Source organism: Scyliorhinus canicula, chromosome 11 (assembly GCF_902713615.1).
Source record: "Scyliorhinus canicula chromosome 11, sScyCan1.1, whole genome shotgun sequence".
Classification (NCBI taxonomy): domain Eukaryota; kingdom Metazoa; phylum Chordata; class Chondrichthyes; order Carcharhiniformes; family Scyliorhinidae; genus Scyliorhinus; species Scyliorhinus canicula.
The window spans coordinates 159,224,064-159,244,540 of record NC_052156.1 but is presented as its reverse complement, the minus strand read 5'-3'; positions in this window follow the sequence as shown (position 1 = coordinate 159,244,540).

The following is a 20,477-nucleotide window of genomic DNA, read 5'->3' as shown; positions in this document are numbered from 1 at the left end:
CACTGCAATTGCCGAGTACTCAGTATCCACCACCTTTGGTGTTAGCGCCCTGCTCAGAACAAAATAGTTGATGCGAGAGTATACCTTGTGGACATGTGAAAAAAAGGAAAACTCCTTCGCCCTCGGCCATGCAAACCTCCATGGGTCTACTCCCCCCATCTGTTCCATAAACCCCTTCAATTCCTTTGCCACAGCCGGCCTCCTCCCTGTCCTGGATTTTGACCGGTCCAATTCCGGATCAATGACTGTGTTGAAGTCCCCTCCCATGATCAGGTTATGTGACTCTAAGTCTGGGATCTGACCTAACACCCCCTCATAAATTCCACGTCGTCCCAATTCGGAGCATATATGTTCACAAGTACCACTCGCAACCCCTCCGGCTTCCCACTCATCATTATGTACCTACCCACCTTGCCTGACACAATTCCCCCTGCCTCGAATGTCACTTTTTTGCTGATCAAGATCGCTGACCCCCTGGTCTTTGAGTCCAGTCCTGAGTGGAACATTTGGCTAACCCACCCCTTCCTCAATCCCGTCTGGTCTGTAACCTTTCGGTGTGTCTCTTGTGGCATTGCCATGTCCCCCTTCAGTTCCCTCAAATGCGCGAACATGCAAGCCCTCTTGACCGGCCCATTCAGTCCCCTCACGTTCCATGTGATCAGCCTGGATGGGGGGGGGGCTTACAAACCACCCCCCGCCAACTAGCCATCACCCTTTTTAGTCCAGCCCCTTCCTCGAGTCCCCACTTGGGCTGTCGCTGTTCCCGATCTCCCATTTGTCGCCTAGTAACAGTTCCTCCCCTGTCAGCAAAGCAGCTCCCCCCTCCCTCCCCCCCCAGCAACAACACTAAAAACCCAATCCCCCAAGGCAAGCTCCAGTTTAACACCTGTCCACCCCCCACTGCGCTTCCGAGAGTCAGCTGACCCATGCTGACTCGATAGCTCCCGCCCCTGTCACCAAGCAGTCTGTCTCCCTATTATACTCTCCCGCCCCACATGAATAATCATTTTAAAAGCATCACATTCCCCAGTAAACAAACAAAAGAAAAAAAAACAGTGAAGAAACAATCACTTTAGAAAAATAGTCACCCAAAAAGCAGAACTAAATTCAAAGCCCATCCCCCATCCACACAGCCCATCATTTCACATAGAGCTACTTAAAGTTTTAAAATCCAGCACCGCAAATCGCTGCCACAGTACTTCTCCAAGGCTTAAGTGTCTTTTAATTTGCCTCCAGCTTCATTTCTTTCATAAAGGTCCATACTTGGTCTGGTGTTTCAAAGTAGCAGTCCCGTTTCTCATGCGTGACCCATAGGCGGGCTGGGTACAGCAACTTGAACTTCACCCCCCAGCTCGCCCCTTGGTCAAATCCGCTGCCAGGTCCTTATAAATGCACAACTCAGTTCTTCCATTTGCTGCTCCGTTCTTTCTTGGCCCAGCGCAAAATGTGTTCCTAGTCCATGAAACGGTGAAAACGTACCACCATGGCCCTTGGCGGTTCGTTCGCTCTGGGCTTCCTCACGAGGGTTCTGTGCACTCTGTCCAATTCCAGGGGCTGAGGGAACACCCCAGCCCCCATCAACTTCTCCAAAATGTCCGTCACATAGGCCCTCGCATCCGATCCCTCACTGCCTTCAGGGAGGCCAACAATTCTGAGATTCTGCCTCCTGGACCTATTCTCCAGGTCCTCCAGCTTCTCCTCCATTCTTTTCTGGCGGTCATTCATCATCCCCACCTTGCTTTCCAGCACGGTTATATACTCCTCATGCTCAGACAACTTTTGTTCAACCTCCTGGATTGCAATCCTGTGGGTGTCCTGATTCTGAACCGCTTGATCAATTGGAGCCTTAATCGGGTCCAGCGTGTCCTTCTTCAGCTTGGTGAAGCAATCCTCGAAAAACTTCACCAGCTGCTCCGCCATGCTGTCCCGCGTTACCAGCTCTGCTTGCGTCTCCCTTATAGGACTTTGTCGTCTCACACATCCACTCTGGTCCAATTCTCCATACAACGGAGGGGGATTTCTCCTTACTGTCTCACTCTTCACTACTTTATCCCATAAAATCCGAAAAAGACCGGGGGCAAAAAGTCCAAAAGTCCATTACAGGCGGGAGCTATCAAATGTGGGACCTACTCCTACATGGCCGCCACTGGAAGTCGGAAGGTCATTGATGAAGCAGCTGAACATTGTTGGGCCGAGGACACTAGCCTGAGGAACTCCTGCAGTGATGTCCTACAGCTGAGATGATTGACCTCCAAACACCACAACTCACCTCCTTCCTGCCAAGTAAGACTCCAACTAGTGGAGGGCATTTCCCCTGATTCCCCTTGACTCCAGCTTTGCTAGGACCCCTTGATGCCATATTCGGTCAAATGCTGCCTTGATGTCAAGGGCAGTCACACTCACCTCACCCCTGGCATTCATCTCTTTTGTCCACGTTTGAACCAAGGCTGTAATGAGGTCAGGAGCGGAGTGACCCTGGTGGAACCCAAACTGAGCATCCGTAAGCAGGCTATTGCTGAGTAAGTGCCACTTGATAGCACTGTAGATGGCCCCTTGCATCACTTCATTGTTGATCGAGACTAGACCGATGGGGTGATAATTGGCTGGGTTGGATTTGCCATGTTTCTTGAGTAGAGGGCATACCTGCGCAACTTTCCACATTGCCGGGTGGATGCCAGTGTTATCGCTGGACTGAAACAGCTTGGCTCAGGATGTGTCAGGTTCTGGAGCACTAATACTATTGCCAGAATATTGTCAGGGCCCATTGCATCTGCTGTATCCAGTGCCTTTGGTCATTTCCTGATATCGAAAAGAATGAAACAAATTCACTGAAGACCGACATCTGTGATGCTGTGAGCCATCGGAGGAGGTCGAGATGCATCATCCACTCTGCACGCCTGGCTGAAGATTGTTGTGAATGCTTCAGCCTTGTCTTTTGCATAGATGTGCCAGTCTACCCCATCATTGCGAATGGGGATATTTGTGAATCTTCCTCCTCCAGTGACTTGTTAAATTGTCCACCACCATTCACGGCTGGATGTGGCAGGACTGCAGAGCTTCGATCTGATGTGTTTGTTGTGGAATCACTTGGCTCTGTCTCTTACTTGCTGCTTCTGCTGTTTGGCATGCAAGTAGTCCTTTAATGTAGTTTCACCACGTGGACGCATCATTTTTAGGTATGCTTGGTGCTTCTCCTGGCATGTTCTCCTGTACTCTTCAATGAACTAGGGTTGATCACCTGACTTGGTGGTAATAGTAGAGTGGGGGATATGCTGGGCCATGAGGTTACAGATTATGTAGTTGAATATAATTTTGCAGCTTGTTGATGGCCCACAGCACTCCATAGATGCCTAGTCTTGAGTTGCTTGATCCATTTGAAGGAAGTCTATCCCATTTAGCACTGTGGTAGTGCCACACAACACGATTGAGGGTATCCTCAATGTGAAAACAGAACTATTTCTCCACAAGATCTGTGTAGTGGTCCATCCTACTGATACTGTCATGGAATTAGGAGAGATGATATCTTGGAAGGGGCATTGAATTAAGCTGTGTGCGTAGAGTTTAGGAATAAAGAAAGGGGCAACCACATTGCTAGTTGTTTATTATAGACCCCCAGATAGTCAGCAATAGAAATTGAGGAGCAAACATGTGCATGATTCTCAAATGTGTGTAAAATAATAATAGGGATTAGGAAGGGGCAGCACGGTGGTGCAGTGGTTAGCACTGCTGTCTCACGGCTCAGAGGGCCCGGGTTCGATCGTGACCCTGGTTCACTGTCCGTGTGGAGTTTGTACATTCTCCTCTTGCCTGTGTGGGTCTCACCCCCACAACCAGGTTAGGTCAATTGGCCAAGCTAAATTTCTCCCTTAATTGGAAAAAAAAGAATTGGGTATTCTAAATTTATTTAGATTTGGGGATTTCAACTTTCCCAACATTAATTACGATAGTCATAGTGTTTTTCATGTGAGAGTACCTTTAAGAAATGGGTGTTTAAGAAATGTACCTTTAAGAAATGGGTGTTTATCAGTGATGTCAGAGTAAAAAATAGCTTTTTACTTTCGTGTTAAGCTGTTTGCTGCAGGGTGTGTTTTAGTTTTGTTTTCAGTGCTGGAGCTGAAGCCAGACAAAGCAGGTGTACTGCTGTTCTCTCTGCCATGAAAAGACTATCTCTTGATAATTTGGTGAATTCAGAATTATAAATGTTCTCAGTGGTGAATGTGAACCTAATGTGCTTCTGTTAAAAGGTGTTTCTTTTGTCTTCTGGATGTTGTTTGGGAAGTTATTAAGGATTACTTAGTGTTGTAATCTTTGGGAGTTGTATTTGAATTGATGGTTGCTAAGATGTTCACTGTATGTTTTAAAAAGGTTAACTTGAGTTCATAGAATAAACATGGTTTTGCTTTAAAAAATACTTTTTGATTTCTGCTGTACCACTCCTGTAGAGTGGGCCTTGTGCTCCCCATACCACAATCTATTAAAAGTTGTGGGCCAGGTGAACTCCATCATACACTTTGGGGTTCTCTAAACCCTGGCCCATAACAGTGTTAAGAACTTCAATAGAGTGGATTTCTTAAAAATGTATACAGGAGAACCTCTCAGGTGGAAGGTTACGAATCCATTTTTAATTCTATTTCACAGAAAATTGGACGAACGCAAGGACGTGCTTGCACTTTCCTCCTCCTATCAAGTGCTTTTGTTGTTTGTTTTCTTTGTAGACAATTAACTTAAATGTGACCTTATTTAGTCAGTCTCTGGGGTAAGGTTGGGACAAACAGAAAACTGGAATGATCTTGCACAAACAAAGCAAATTGTCCGAGTGATATTTGTAACTGATTAATTAATCTTCATTTATTCAACAATCTGCCTTGTATAGCTGTGGAATTTTGAACCAGCAGGATTGTCAACTCTTAATTGGCTCTCAGTCAGAAGAAGCACCTTTTAGGGTTTAATTTTTTTTAAATATATTTTTCTTTTTCCATTTTTTACAAATGCCCTCAAACTGATAGCGTCATTTAAGACGTATCTAGACAGATATATGAAAGGGCAGGGAGCAGAGGAATACAGATCCTTAGAAAATAGGCAACAGTTTTAGATAGAGGATCTGGATCGGCACAGGCCTGTAAGGCCGAAGGGCCTGTTCCTGTGCTGTAATTTTTCTTTTCTTTTCTTTGAATATGTCGAGGTACCAACAATCGTTGGTGCAGTGTGAGGCCTAATTCTGGGGAATGAAAACGAGACAGGTGGATGAGGTGGTGGTGGGGGATCATTTTAGAGATAGCAACCACAACATTGCATAATGTAAGATTTTTGTGGTCAAAGAAGTAGACAAGTTGAAAAGTTTTGGATTTGGGGAAAGCGAATTTTAGTAAAATACGGCAGGATCTGGCTAAGGTAGGGTGGGAACAGCTACTTGTGGGGAAATCTATAGAAGAGCAGTTGGAGGGTGTCCAAAAAGGAAATGGGAGGGTTCACCCCCAACATATTCCCTCAGAGCAATAGGAAGGAGTAACAAACCCAGAGAGCCATGGGTGAGCAGGGATGAGAAGGAAAGGAGAGGCTTTTAGCAGGTACAAGGGGAACAGGTCAGTGGAAGCATTAGTGAGTACAGAAAGTGCTTAAGAAAGCAATTAGGAGAGAAAAGAGGGGACACTATAAAGCCCTGGCAGGTAAAAGTAGGGAAAATCCCAAGATATTCCACAAGAGGATAACCAGGGACCAAAGGGGAAATCTATAGGTGGAGCCAGAGGACACTGGCAGGGTGTTGAATGAATATTTCACATCGATCTTCACCCAAGGGAATGAAGCTGTAGATTTGGAACTCAGGGTCTGTGAGATTCATCAGGAGTGACAAGGTATCGCAGATTTTGGTAGGTTTAAAAGTGGACAAATCTCCATATCTGGATGAATGTGTCCCAGACTGCTGTGGGAGGAAAGAGAGGAGATTTCAGGAGCTCTGACCCAAATTTTTAATTCCTCTCTCACCATGGGGGAGGTGCCAGAGGACTGGAGAACAGCTAATGTGGTCCGACTATTTAAGAAGGTTTGTAGAGATAAGCCAGGGAACTTCAGACCTGTGAGTCTCACATCAGTGGTAGGGAAACTATTTTAGGAAATTCTATCTTCACGTACCTTGGGCAGCACGGTCGCACAAGTGGATAGCACTGTGGCTTCACAGCGCCAGAGTCCCAGGTTCGATTCCCTGCTGGGTCACTGTCTGTAGGGAGACTGTACATTCTCCCCGTGTCTGTGTGGGTTTCCTCCGGGTGCTCCGGTTTCCTCCCATAGTCCAAAGATGTGCAAGTTAGGTGGATTGGCCATGCTAAATTGCCCTTAGTGTCCAAAAAGGTGAGGAGGGGTTATTGGGTTACGGGGATAGGGTGGAAGTGAGGGATTAAATGGGTCAGTGTACACTTGATGGGCCGAATGGCCTCCCTCTGCACTGTATGTTCTATGTTCTTAGAGAGGTACGGTTTGATCAAGGAGAATTAGCATTACTTTGTCAAAGGGAGCTCATGCCTAACGAATTTGATTGAATTTTTTTGTGGAGGTGACCAGGTGTGTAGATGAGGGTAGTGTAGTTGATGTAGTTTATATGGATTTCAGCAAAGCCTTTGACAAGATCCCACATGGGAGGCTTATAAAGAATGTAAATGCACATGGGATACAGGGTACTTTGATAAGGTGGATTCAAAGTTGGCTTAGCTGTCGGAGACAGAGAGTGATGACAGAAGGCTACTTTAGTGACTAGAAGCCAGTATCCAGAGGTATATCACAGGGATTTATGCTGGGTCCCCCTATTATTCGTCATTTATATAAGCAACATAGATGATTATTTGGGGGGTAGGATCAATAAGTTTGCAGATGACACAAAAATTGGCCGGGTGGTTAACTCTGAGATTCAGTGTCTTGGTTACAGGAAGATATCGACAGGATGGTGAAATGAGCAGATTGGCAGATGGAATTTAACCCTGGAAAATGTGATGTGATACAGTTTGGAAGGAGTAATTTGACAAGGAAGTATTCAATGAGCAGTATAACACTTGTTGGTTCTGAGAAACAAAGGGACCTTGGGATGTTTGTCCATAGACCTCTGAAAGTGGAAGGAAAAGTTAACAGGGTAGTGATAAAGGCATAGGGGACAGATAAGATAGAGATTGAGACCACCTGTACTGTTTAGGTCTGATACCCTGTGGACGTTCCCTGACCAAGTTCCCAACACGCATGTTGATCAATTGTGCCAAGTACTGTTGAGTGCCAATGGGAGCAGAGCCCGGACAGGGGGCGGGATTCTCCAAACCCGGACCAAGTTGGAGAATCGGCAGGGGTTGGTGGGGGGGGGGGGGGGGGGGGGGGGGGGGTCCACGCATCGCCGCTCCAACGCCGGTGCGCCGATTCTCCGGTGACCCACGCGGTGAGCACGGCGCCGGTCGGAGGCCACTCAATGCGGTACCCCCCCCCCCGGCAATTCTCCACGTGCAATGGGCTGAGTGGCCGCCTAGATAGGCCGGGTCCCGTCGCCGCCATTCACGTGTGGTCCTACCCGGCGGGACCTCGGCGTTCATCGGCGGGGGGGGCGGCCTGGTGGGAGGGTCGGACCCCCCGGGGGGGCTTCCACGGTGGCCTGGCCTGCGATCGGGGCCTACCGATCGGCGGGCTGGCTTGTCCTGGTGGGGGCCTGTGCTCCTCCGCACCAGGCCCCTGTAGCTCTCCGCCATGTTGCGTCGGGGACGGCGCGCAGAAAGCAACCCAGGCGCATGCGCGAATTAGCGCTGGCCGTAGTGCGCATGCGCAGACCCGCGGCACCCGTCCTGACACCGGTATCGGCAGCTGGAGCTGCGTGAGTAACTCCAGTGCCATGCTGGCCCCCTGTGAGGTGCAGGATCGCTGCTCCCAGGGGCCTGTTGACGCCGTCGTAAAACACAACGGCATTTACGACTTAGCCTCAGGATCAGAGAATCCCACCGAGGGAGTCAGTGCTCAGAAAGGGGAAAACACCAGAAGCCACGATAGAGCAAAGACAGGAAACCAGAGTGAGAACCATTGCCAACAAAAGGGCATAGTATGTTTTGTAGACTTTTAGATCATATGCAGTGTGCTGAAAATACAAGCCATAATCTCACACATCCATTTACCGTTGTCGCTTTCTTACCAATTGATGCATTCAGCCAAATGCAACATTTGCTTCTTGCTTTGTTACTTTTAAGGAGCTGGGGGATCTTGTGTTCAGTGATTTCCTTTCCTCACATCTTGTGCAAAGGTCTCAAAGACATGGAAAACGACATGCGTACAAACTGCTGCCTGTCACTCAAAGTGCAAACCGCTTCTTTGTGCGCAGCAGGCAAAAACGTTGAAGCAGAGCATGCCGGCAGCATACAGCAGGTCCAGCAGCATCTGAAAGAGGATAGGCTAACCCAGTATTCTTCAAACTTTTTTTCCGGGGACCCATTTTTACCAACCAGCCAACCTTAGGGACCCAACCCTGCCGATCTTCGCGACCCACGCCGGCCGACCTTCGCGACCCGCCATTTTCTCTTACCTTGTTTCCTGCTGACAAAAATGGAGGAAATAGTTTTGGGTCCCTTTGGCCCACGTACACGCTCCTCCAATGGAACCTGTTGGATGAAGGTGAAGCCTTCCGGTGTCGGAAAGTATGGAGTCTCCATCTGTCCAATGTTCTGCATTATTTTCCTGTAAAATTTTATCAAATAAACCCCCCAAGAACTTGTAACAAAAAAAAATGAATCAAATAAATGAAAAAAATAAAAATTAAATGAATAAAATAAATGAATAAAATGAATAAACAACCCCCCGAACTTGTAAAAAATATTAAATTAATAAAATAAATGAATAAAATGGATTTTAAAAATCCCGAACTTGTAAAACAAAATCTCCGCTGGTATTCAAGCTGAGGAAGCGCTGTACTGACGGCAGTGTATCTTTTGGGTGAGACATGAGACCGAGTCTTCACCTGATCAACAAAAAAGAGCTTGTTATTTTGAATAAGAATAGAGTTGGCCTCAATTCTGTCCAACATTATCTCACTCAAACAATGCCATGAAAAGAAATATGATCTTGTCACTATCACATTTTGGCGATGATGCTGTGCACAAATTTGCAGGACTGCGGGAAGGGGTGTGGGAGTAGGACTCGGTGCGTGGTTCTTGTAGAGACCTGACATGGACAGGACAGGCTGAATGGCCTCCGTCTGTGCAGTAACTATTCTATGAGTCTATAAAATTGGCTGTGGCAGTGACTACACGACAACAATCCCAACAATTGCACCGGTAGCACAAGTGGGTAGCACTGTGGCTTCACAGTGCCAGGGTCCCAGGTTTGATTCTCGCTTGGGTCACTGTCTGTGCGGAGTCTGCACATTCTCCCCGTGTCTGCGTGGGTTTCCTCCGGGTGCTCCGGTTTCCTCCCACAGTCCAAAGACGTGCAGGTTAGGTGGATTGGCCATGATAAATTACCCTTAGTGACCAAAAAGGTCAGGTCGGTCATTGGGTTACAGGGATAAGGTGGAAGTGAGGGCTTAAATAGGTCGGTGCAGACTCGATGGGCTGAATGGCCTCCTTCTGCACTGTACTATGTTCTAATTCAAACATGCTTCATTGGCTGCAAAGGATGGTTTGAGGTCATTAATGGTGCTATACAAATGCAAGACTTCTTTTTGAGAAAGAAACGGAAACCAACAGAAGGCATTTCTTCCGTTTGGTTTGCTCGCAAGGGTAAGTGAGCTCGTTCCTGCTTTTCTATTCCCTGTGGTTCTTGGATGATCCTTTGCATATTGAAGTTCCCCCCAAGCCTCATGAATAGTAGACTTCATTTCTATTCTTCTTCAGTTTATCTTCCATAAAGGTTGAGCATCTCTCCCCTGTCTGCTCCACATATTCATGTCCCTTTTTTTTCTTGAAGTGATTTGGTGACCGAGGGTCCCTGTTGCAGTATTTTACTTTCTATGGGTCACAAATGCCTTGAATGAGTGGCTTTCAAAATTGTCTGGGGCGAGGGATGATATCTTTTCCAAAAACTGCAGGTCCTCTGAGTATCTCCTTGTCCAGTAACTGTCAGCTACCAAAGGAAGCAGTATTTTTTGATTATTATGTTATTATTTTACAGTGACTGAAGTTGCTCCACGCATAAAGCGAGCTGGGAACAGGCAGTCAAAAATATCAGAGCTCATTTTCCATTTTGTCGATTGGACAGTGACCTCGGAGCATCTGCCCTTTGTAGAAACTGTCCGATTTCCAGTCCGTCTATTTCAATGTGTTGTAAACTAGGCGGGGTCTGCAATGGGCAGGCAATCCATTCCGCTCGGGTGCTACTCAGTGAATAGAAGCACGTTAGCATAGAGGTAATGTTACCACGCTCTTCCCTCAAGGTGCTGGCTAACACCCTGGAGACGTGGGTTCAAATTCCACCATAGCGCCTGGATTTAACTTCAAATAATTAATGACTCTGAAATAAAATGCTGGTATCATCAACAATGATATCAAAAACTGCTCCATTGTTCCAGAAATCCATCTGGTCACCAATGTCTTTCAGGGCAGGGAATTTGCCATCCTTACAGACATGCAACTCCAGATCCACAGCAATGTGGCTGACTTCATTCTCCTTGGAAAAGGCCGAGAAAGCCATTCCGTTGAATCATAGAATCGTAGAATCTGTACAGAGCAGAAGGAGGCCATTCGACCCAGCGAGTCTGGACCGAGCCGCTGAAAGAGCACCCTACCTAGGCCCAATCCTCCACCCATTCCCTGTAACCCCACAGAGGAGCAATTTAGCATGGCCAATCCACCTAACCTGCGCACCTTTGGGCTGTGTTGGAGGAAGCCGAAACCCGCGCAGACGCGGGAAAGAAAGTGCAAACGCCACGCGGACAGTTACCCGAGGTCGGAATCGAACCCGGGTCCCTGGCGCTGGGAGGCAGCAGTGCTAACCACTGCGCCGCCCAGAAAATTGAATTCTAATTTCGCCATCTACCGTGGTGGGATTCGAACCAGCGGCCCCAGAGCATTCCCCTGGGTCTCTGGATTGTGAGTCCAATGACACCACTTTTCAAACGGCTACAGGAATAAAAGGTCTGTGGCTCTACCCGTGCCACAGGGTCTGCACGAGGCAGCGCACCACCACCTTCTCAAGGGCAATTAGGGATGGGCAGTGAATGCTGGTCTAACTCGTATTGAAAAAGATATGGAAGATGAGCGCATCATTAGAGATTCAGAGATTCTCTGCTACCTTCCCTTCCACCTTATATCCTCAGGTTAATGTCATAATATCAACTCATGTATATAATGAGATGCAGACAGGCAGTGATTGACACACAGGATAACCAGTAAACACACAACACAGTGCAGCCAATCACCAGACAGGACACTACCACTCTAAAGCCAGAGGGCACTATGTTTCCCGCTCTCTCGGGACCCAGCTACTGAGACAGTCAGAGTCCACGAGCTAGTCAGTGCAAACACCATGCGGTAGCTAGTAAGTCTGGTCAGGCTACTACAAGGTCACCAGTCAGATCAGTATAGTGTCGACCCACAGCTGAATATGTATAGCAGTTCTATAGTTGAATAAAACAGTGTTGGATCTTCTCCAGTGTTAGACGTCTGTTTCTAACTTCCCTGCATTGAGTGCAGTCCACATCATGGTACCAGAGTGCTACTGATCTTGACGGACTTACCTCGAATGAATCAGCATTGACCAGGAAGCAGCCATCCAGCGAAATGGAAAACATCCAGCCTCCTCTGCAACTCCACATCTCCGGCAACCTCGGCGCCAACTGGAAAATCTTCAAGCAAAAGTTCCTCTTGTACATCGAGGCCTCCGACCTTGAGGTAGCATGGGATGCCAGGAAGATCGCGCTATTTTTCTCCACTCCGGGGATCACGCCATCCATATTTACAACTCCCTTACGTTTGCCGACAGCGAAGACAAAACAAAATTCAAAACAGTCCTGCTGAAGTTCGACAGCCACTGCGACATTGAGGTGAATGAGAACTTTGAACGATACATCTTCCAGCAGAGGCTTCAGGGTAAGGATGAACCTTTTCACTCCTTCTTGACCCATCTCCGCATCCTAGCGCAGCCATGTAACTATGACTCAATGGCTGCTTCCATGATCCGGGATCAAACCGTTTTCGGGGTTCACTCCAACTCCCTGCGGCAGCAGCTCCTTAAAATCAAACAGTTGACCCTTTCTGTCGCTATTGAGACGTGTGTTGTATATGAGCATGCCAAGAATCGTTACTCCCACATCAGGGCAGCAGAAATCGCAAAGCCGGCCTCCCACGAGGTGGAAAGGGTGCAGGCCATCGCACAGATCTAGGGCCTGAGCATCGAGGAGAGTGGCCATTTTGCGCGCTTTTCCCGGATCCCTGCGCATGTGCGCCACGACCGAGTGGACGAAGGGACCAACAGCCCGACTGCGCAGGTGCGTATGTCGACCAACCGCACTGCGCATGCGCGATGGCGCAGGGAACGCGCTGACATCCTGTACCAACCTCCCCGGACAGGCGCCAGAATGTGGCGACTAGGGGCTTTTCACAGTAACTTCATTGAAGCCTACTCGTGACAATAAGCGATTTTCATTCATTTCATTTTCATTTCATGACGTGTCTGAATTGTGGCTCCGCCCACTTAAAGCGGCAATGTCCGGCAAAGGACGCCGATGTCTCCAGTGTGGCAAGCTTGGCCACTACGCAGCCCTTTGCAGATCTGCTCCACCACTCAGCAGCCAGCGATCCCAGCTGTGGCGCAGAAGTGTCCGCTCAGTACAGGAAGGCATGCCAGATTCCGATTCCGACAGCCCAGCGGACCCTGATGCTGACTGCCTCAAGTTTCCATATTGGGTGGACATCATAACCACACATGAGCTGGCCTCCACCACACCTGCGCAACGCCTCTCGAACCTCAGTGTGGATCCAGATGACGAGTGGTGTGCTGTCCTCACAGTTCACAAGGCTCGCATCCGATTTAAACTGGACACCGGCGCGTCTGCGAACCTCATCTCACAATCCGACCTCGACACCATCCATGCCCGACCAAGCATTCTTCCACTGGCCTGCCAGCTCGTTGACTACAATGGGAATGCCATAGCTGCCAGTGGCTCGTGTCAACTAGGGTATCCAACAAGGTGATCAAGGCAACATTACGGTTTGAAATCGTCAGGCCTGACAGGGCACCCCTGTTCGGTGCTCGTGCCTGCAAGCTCCTGAACCTGGTTCAGCGAATCCACACCATGTCATCATCACCGGCGACGGCCTCGCCCGATGGAAATTTGCAAGCCGACATAGACGACATTATCACGCAGTACCACAGCATATTCGATGGAATGGGCATGCTCCCGTACCGATATAAAATCCTGCTCAAATCAAACGCCACCCCTGTCATTCATGCACTACGCCGGGTGCTGGCGCCCCTCAAGGATCGTCTGAAAAAGCAACTACCGGACCTCCAAGACCAGGGCATCATCTCGAAGGTCACAGAGCCAACAGACTGGGTCAGCTCCATGGTGTGCGTAAAGAAGCCATTAGGGGAGCTCCGCATTTGCATTGATCCTAAGGACCTAAACCGCAACATCATGCGGGAGCATTATCCGATCCCGAAACATGAAGAGTTGACCAGTGAGATGGCTCATGCCAAATTCTTCACTAAGCTGGACGCCTCCCGGGGCTTTTGGCAAATACAGCTGGACGCGTCCAGTCGCAAGCTGTGCACGTTCAACACCCCGTTCGGTCGCTACTGCTACAACCGCATGCCTTTCGGCATCATATCTGCCTCCGAAATGTTTCACCGCATCATGAAGCAGATGATGGAGGGGATCGAGAGGGGTGTGAGTATACGTGGACGACGTGATTATCTGGTCCACAACGCCCCAGGAACACATCGCTCGCCTCAAGCAGGTCTTCCAGCGAATTCATGAACATGGTCTCCAGCTCAACAGGGCCAAGTGCTCATTTGGTCAATCAGATATATAGTTTCTTGGTGACCACATCTCGCAGCAGGGCGTGCGGCCAGATGCCGACAAGATCTTGGCGATTAACGCCACGAAGACCCCGGAGGACAAGAAGGCGGACCTCCGCTTCCTCGGGATGGTCAACTTTCTCAGGAAATTCATTCCCAATATGGCATCCCACACCACGGCCCTCCGCCATCTCGTCCAGAAGTCAACGCAATTCCAGTGGCTGCCCACACATGAAGCGGAATGGCATGAGCTGAAGGCAAACCTCACCACAGCCCCAGTTCTAGTGTTCTTCGACCCTAACAAGCAAACCAAGATATCAACTGATGCAACCCAGGACGGCATTGGAGTGGTGCTCCTCCAGCGAGATAACTCCTCGTCCTGGGCCCCAGTGGAATATGCCTCAAGGGCCATGACGCCCACTGAGCAACGGTATGCCCAGATCGAAAAGGAGCGTCTGGGTCTCCTGACAGGAATAGTCAAGGTTCAGGACTACATTTACGGCCTGCCGAAATTCATGGTGGTAACGGACCACAGGCCTCTAGTCCACATAATCCAGAAGGATTTAAACGACATGACACCTCGGTTACAGCGAATTCTTCTTCGACTCCTCCACTATGACTTTGAACTTGTCTACATGACAGGCAAAGAGCTGATCATTGCAGATGCCCTATCCTAGTCCATCATCACACCGTGTGAACAAGGTGACTTCATCTGCCACATAGAAGTGCAAGTGCAACTGTGTGCCACCAACCCCCAGCCTCTGACGAACGGGTGGTCCAAATTTGTGAGGAAACGGCCAAGGGTCCTCTACTGCAGCAGGCGATACAGCACCTTACCCATGGCTGGCAGAAGGGACAACGTCCCCAATTCTTTAACGTGAAAGACAAACTGACGGTTGTGGAGGGAATCCTTCTGAAACTCGACAGGATCGTTATTCCTCAGAGCATGCGGGCTATGGTGCTGTGTCAACTCCATGAGGGTCAGCTTGGGGTTGAGAAATGCCGACGCAGAGCTTGGGAGGTGGTTTATTGGCTGGGCATGAACCAGGACATTGCCAACACGGTCCTCAACTGCCCCACCTGTCAGAAGTTTCAACCGGCTCAACCCAAGGAAACATTGCAAAAGCACGAGATCGTGACCACTCCGTGGTCCAAAGTAGGTGTAGACCTTTTCCACGCCAAGGGGCGTGACTACGTACCCCTGGTCGACTACTTCTCCATTTACCCAGAAGTGGTGAAACTGTCCGACCTCACGTAGAAGGCGGTCATCAAAGACTGCAAAAAACGTTCGGCAGGCACGGGATACCGCTTACGGTAATGAGCGACAACGGTCCATGCTTTTACAGCCAGGAATGATCTGATTTTGCAGTCCTACAACTTCCGTCACGTTACCTCCAGTCCTAACTACCCGCAATCAAACAGGAAGGCCAAGAAAAGGATCCATATTGTCAAGCGATTGCTGTGCAAAGCTGCAGGTTCAGGCTCCAACTTCAACCTGGCAATGCTGTCATACAGGGCAACCTGTGTTGTCTCCAGCGCAGATGCTCATGAATCGCACTCTGAGGACCACAGTTCCAGCCATCCATGTTCCAGACCTTGACCACCTCACTGTTTTCCAGAAATGCAGCAGTCCCGGGCCCAACAGAAGGCCACGTATGATGCTCATGCCACGGATCTACCCGAGCTGGCTCCAGCCGATCATTTTCACGTCCAGTTGCCTGAGGGCGGCTGATCAGCCACAGCTGTTGTTGTCAAACAAGTTGCCCCAAGGTCTTTCCTGGTCAGCATGACTGATGGCTCCCTGCAACGGCGCAGCAGACAGGCATTGCGAAGAGTTCCACGCCCACCACCTGACCGCAGTGCTCCGCCGGCCATCATACTTTCTCCGGACGTACCCTGCCACGAGGCCACCAATCTGCCAGCGATCCTGCCGGCCCACGTGACCACCGCGATGGCAGCGATCCCACCTATCCACGTGCAGGCGGCTCCTGATCCACCTCTGCGGCGATCGACAGAATTCGTCACCCACCACAAAGACTGAATCTGTAGACTGAACTTTTGTAAATTTTGTGACTGAATTCATCGATTTAACCTTTGTAAATATTGCTTTGTTTGCCATGTATCTGCACTATCGACACCTTCCCATGTATATACGTTTGTTCAAGCACCGTTTGTATATAGTCAGGTATATATATATACGTATACATACCTCAGTATTTATTTAACTAAAAAAAAAGGGGGAGATGTCATAATATGAAAATGAAAAAAATGAAAATCACTTATTGTCACGAGTAGGCTTCAATGAAGTTACTGTGAAAAGCCCCTAGTCGCCACATTCCGCCGCCTGTCCAGGGAGGCTGGTACGGGAATAATATCCACTCATGTATATAATGAGATGCAGACAGGCAGTGATTGACACACGGGATGACCAGTAAGCATACAACACAGTACAGCCAATCACCAGACAGGACACTACCACTATAAAGCCAGAGGTCACTAGGTTTCCCGCTCTCTCCGGACCCAGCTACTGAGACAGTCAGAGTCCACGAGCTAGCAAGTGCAAACACCATGCGGTAGCTAGTACATCTGGCCAGGCTACTACAATGTCACCAGTCAAATCAGTATAGTGTCGACCCACAGCTGAATATGTATAGCAGGTCTATAGTTGAATAAAACAGTGTTGGATCTTCTCCAGTGTTAGACGTCTGTTTCTAACTTCCCTGCATCGAGTGCAGTCCACATCGAATCAACCTGCCTAACACATCAGTTTCCAGCAGCCAGTGCAGAGGCTGCAGCAGATACGTGCAGTGGTAGTTTTACTTATGCATGGTTTTCCCCTCCAAGTTCCCGTCATTATTGTTTCATCTTTCCTTCAGCCTGTGCGTTTGATGAGCAGAAGTGAGCCACCTACTCTAATTAGTGCAACGGTTGGGTACCAATTAGAGACAGGGAGGTACAGAAGAGGCGGCAACTTAACTGACGTCCTATAACTAGTGCCTCAGAAAAAATTTTGGTCATGACAAAAGTTCAGAAATGTATTCTCTTAATCTGCAGTGCGTGATGCTTAATTAGGTGCTAAAGTCTGAGCTTCCGCCAAATATTTGAATGCTTGGGTATTTGTGCAGTGCTGAATCTGTGTTCATTGAAGATTTCAACTGACAATTAAATTACAGTTTTTTTCCTCCCCCTTCAAGAAATTGCCAATAATTATAACCTAAAGAATCGGAACTTCACAGAGGATTGTCAGAGCCGAATGATTTCAAAATGTATTTGCACAAGTAATTTTAAAATTGTAGATGTATGCCCAGGATATAATGAAGGAGCTAATCTTTGCTAACCTCTTTTAAAATGAGAAAATGCATTGTCGGCTTGAAGCCCTTACTGTGGTTCTCAGCATATATTTTTCTCTTTTTTAAAGCAATCAAGGTCTTTTAAAATTAAGAAGGGGTTTGGCAGTGTGAACAGCGGGAGGTCTTGTGAAGCAATCAGTAGCATCCCTATCTCTGAGCCAGAAGCTCTGGTGGTTCAAGTCATACCTGAGGGCAATGGAAAGTGTACTCGTGGTGTGGCCATGTGGGTCGATTAACAACCTGCGAATCCTGCCGATATATCGATGGCAGGCGGTAAGAGTGGGAACATCTCTGGTCACCAGAATCATAGAATCACAGAATTTACAGTGCAGAAGGAGGCCATTCGGCCCATTGAGTACGCACCGGCCCTTGGAAAGAGCACCCTACCTAAGCCCACACCTCCACCCTATCCCCGTAACCCCACCTAACCTTTTTGGACACTTAGGGCAATTTATCATGGCCAATCCACCTAACCTGCACATCTTGGGACTGTGGGAGGCAACCGGATCACCCGCAGGAAATCCACTCAGACACGGAGAGAACGTGCAGACACCTCATAGGCAGTGACCCAAGCCGGGAATCCTGGGACGCTGGAGCTGTGAAGCAACTGTGCTAACCACTGTGCTACCATGCCGCCCATAAAGAACTGTGTGTTAGCTGCAGCACAATAGCATCTGCACAGAATCATAGGACTCAGCCCATCGAGTCTGCACCGACCCTCCGAAAGAGCACCCTACCCAGGTCCACTCCTCCGTCCCACCCCACCCTTTCCACCTTAACCCCATAACCTAAACTGCACATCTTTGGCCACGAAGGAGCACTTTTTGTATGGCCAATCTGCTGAACCTGCACATGATAAATTGCCCTTAGTGTCCAAAATTGCCCTTGGTGTTGGGTGGGGTTACTGGGTTATGGGGATAGGGTGGAGGTGTTGACCTTGGGTAGGGTGCTCTTTCCAAGAGCTGGTGCAGACTCGATGGGCCGAATGGCCTCCTTCTGCACTGTAAATTCTATGATCTTTGGAAGGAAACCGGAGCACCAGGAGGAAACACATGCAGACACAGGGCGAACATTCAAACTCCACACAGGTAGTTGCCCCAAGCCAGAATTGAACCCGGGTCCCTGGCTCTGTGAGCCAGCAGTGGTAACCATTTCTGCCACCGTACTGACCTGTGAAAGAGCTCCACGCTTCGCGGGCAGATAGAGATGGGGTAAATGTTGAGGAGTAAATGTTTCAATTCTCAGGGAGCCCAAACGCAGGTTCATAAAATAGACAATGATCAGGCATAAATCCCAGAGGGAATTCAGGGGAAAGTTATTTACCAGTTAAAACGTGGATCATAAGGAGGAAGTGAACAATATAGATGCATTTCAAGGGAAGTTTGGGGCCAGTTTAGCACAGTGGGCTGAAAAACTGGCTTGTGATGCAGAACAAGGCAGCAGCGCGGGTTCAATTCCCGTACCGGCCTCCCCGAACAGGCGCTGGGATGTGGTAATTAGGGGCTTTTCACAGTAACTTCATTGAAGCCTACTTGTGACAATAAACGATTATTAATATTATTAAATAAACACATGAGGGTGAAAGGAATTGAATGTTATGATGATGGGATAGATTGGGAAGGTGGTCGAGCACAAACACCAGCATAGAGCTGTTCAGGTTGGCCAAATGTCCTGATTTGTGCTGCAAATTCTTTTAATTCCAGGACGAAAGGTTAGCTTTTAAGCCTCCCCGAACACTTGTGGAATTCTCCAACACTGAGGAAATTGATACTGTGGAATCCATCTCATCAATAGGTGAGGCAAAGCTTCGAGTGCTGGGAAGACTGGCGAACATGTACAATTGTTTTAACGTTATGGCGTGTGCTTCTGTTTCGTGACCCCTGTTCAAGGCAATGCCAGCATCGGCCAATGAGCGGAAACCCACAATATATGTGAAAGGAACTGCTTGGCACCTGATAGTCAGAGAAACAGATGGCGGCAAGCTGCCGGTGGCCTTATTCCCATTGCCACCTTCAGTGCGCAGCCTTGGGTGTTCCATTTGCTTCATGTTGGTGCCAGACTCAAGGCCTGAAGGTGCCAATATTCTACCAGGATTCTCCCCCGACCCCAAGTAATCTAAATTAAATCTTCATCATCTGCTCATGGCAAAACCTATTCAGCCATCACGCCCGTTCCTTTCACAGTCCATGCCCATCACCAGATCTTTACATTCTCTTTGAATCACACCTGCAAAAGAAGATGTATTCATATCTCTGAAGTCCTCATTCTGACTGGCTTTGATTCTCTTCTCTTTTGAATTATAAAAAGCCCCTCGTTGCCACATTCCGCCGCCTGTTCGGGTACACTGAAGGAGAGTTCAGAATGTCCAATTCACCTGACAAGCACGTCTTTCAGAACTTGTGGGAGGAAACCGGAGCACCCAGAGGAAACCCACGCAGACACGGGGAGAACGTGCAGACTCCGCACAGACAAGCTGGGAATGGAAACCGGGTCCCAGGCTCTGCGAAGCAACAGTGCTAACCACTGTGCTACCGTGCTGCCCAATTCAACATCTTGGTACATCTTTACTAGTTGTTCAGTCCCTTTGTTAGTTTTAGTCCTCTTTTGTTTGCATTCCTGCCCTCTGCACCTTTTCCGCTTTCACCTCAGACCTGTGGTCGGGTTTTAGCCAGACACACCGGGCGCGATTCTCCGCTGCCCAGGCCAGGTGGGAGAATCGCGGGAGGGCCGCTCTGGCACCCCCCCCCCCCCCCGATTCTCCCACCCCCCCACCCCCAAAATGGCGTGTCGCGTTTTGCAACACCCCGCCCGGAGAATCGCGGGTTGCCGTTTTTCACGTCGACCCGCGATTCTCCGGCCCAGATGGGCCGAGCGGCCTGCCGTTCCCGACCTGTTTACGCCGGCGGCAACCACACCTTGTCGCTGCTGGCGTGAACATAGCACGAAAGGTAAGTTTGGGGCCTGTGGGGGGCGGGGAGGGGATCGAACACCACGGCCGTGCTCGGGAAGGGACTGGCCCGCGATCGGTGCCCACCGATCGTCGGGCCGGTGTCTCCAAGAGACGCACTCTTTCCCCTCCGTCGCCCCGCAAGATCAAGCCGCCATGTCTTGCGGGGCAGCGGAGGGGAAGACGGCAACTGCGCATGCGCGGCTGACGTCACT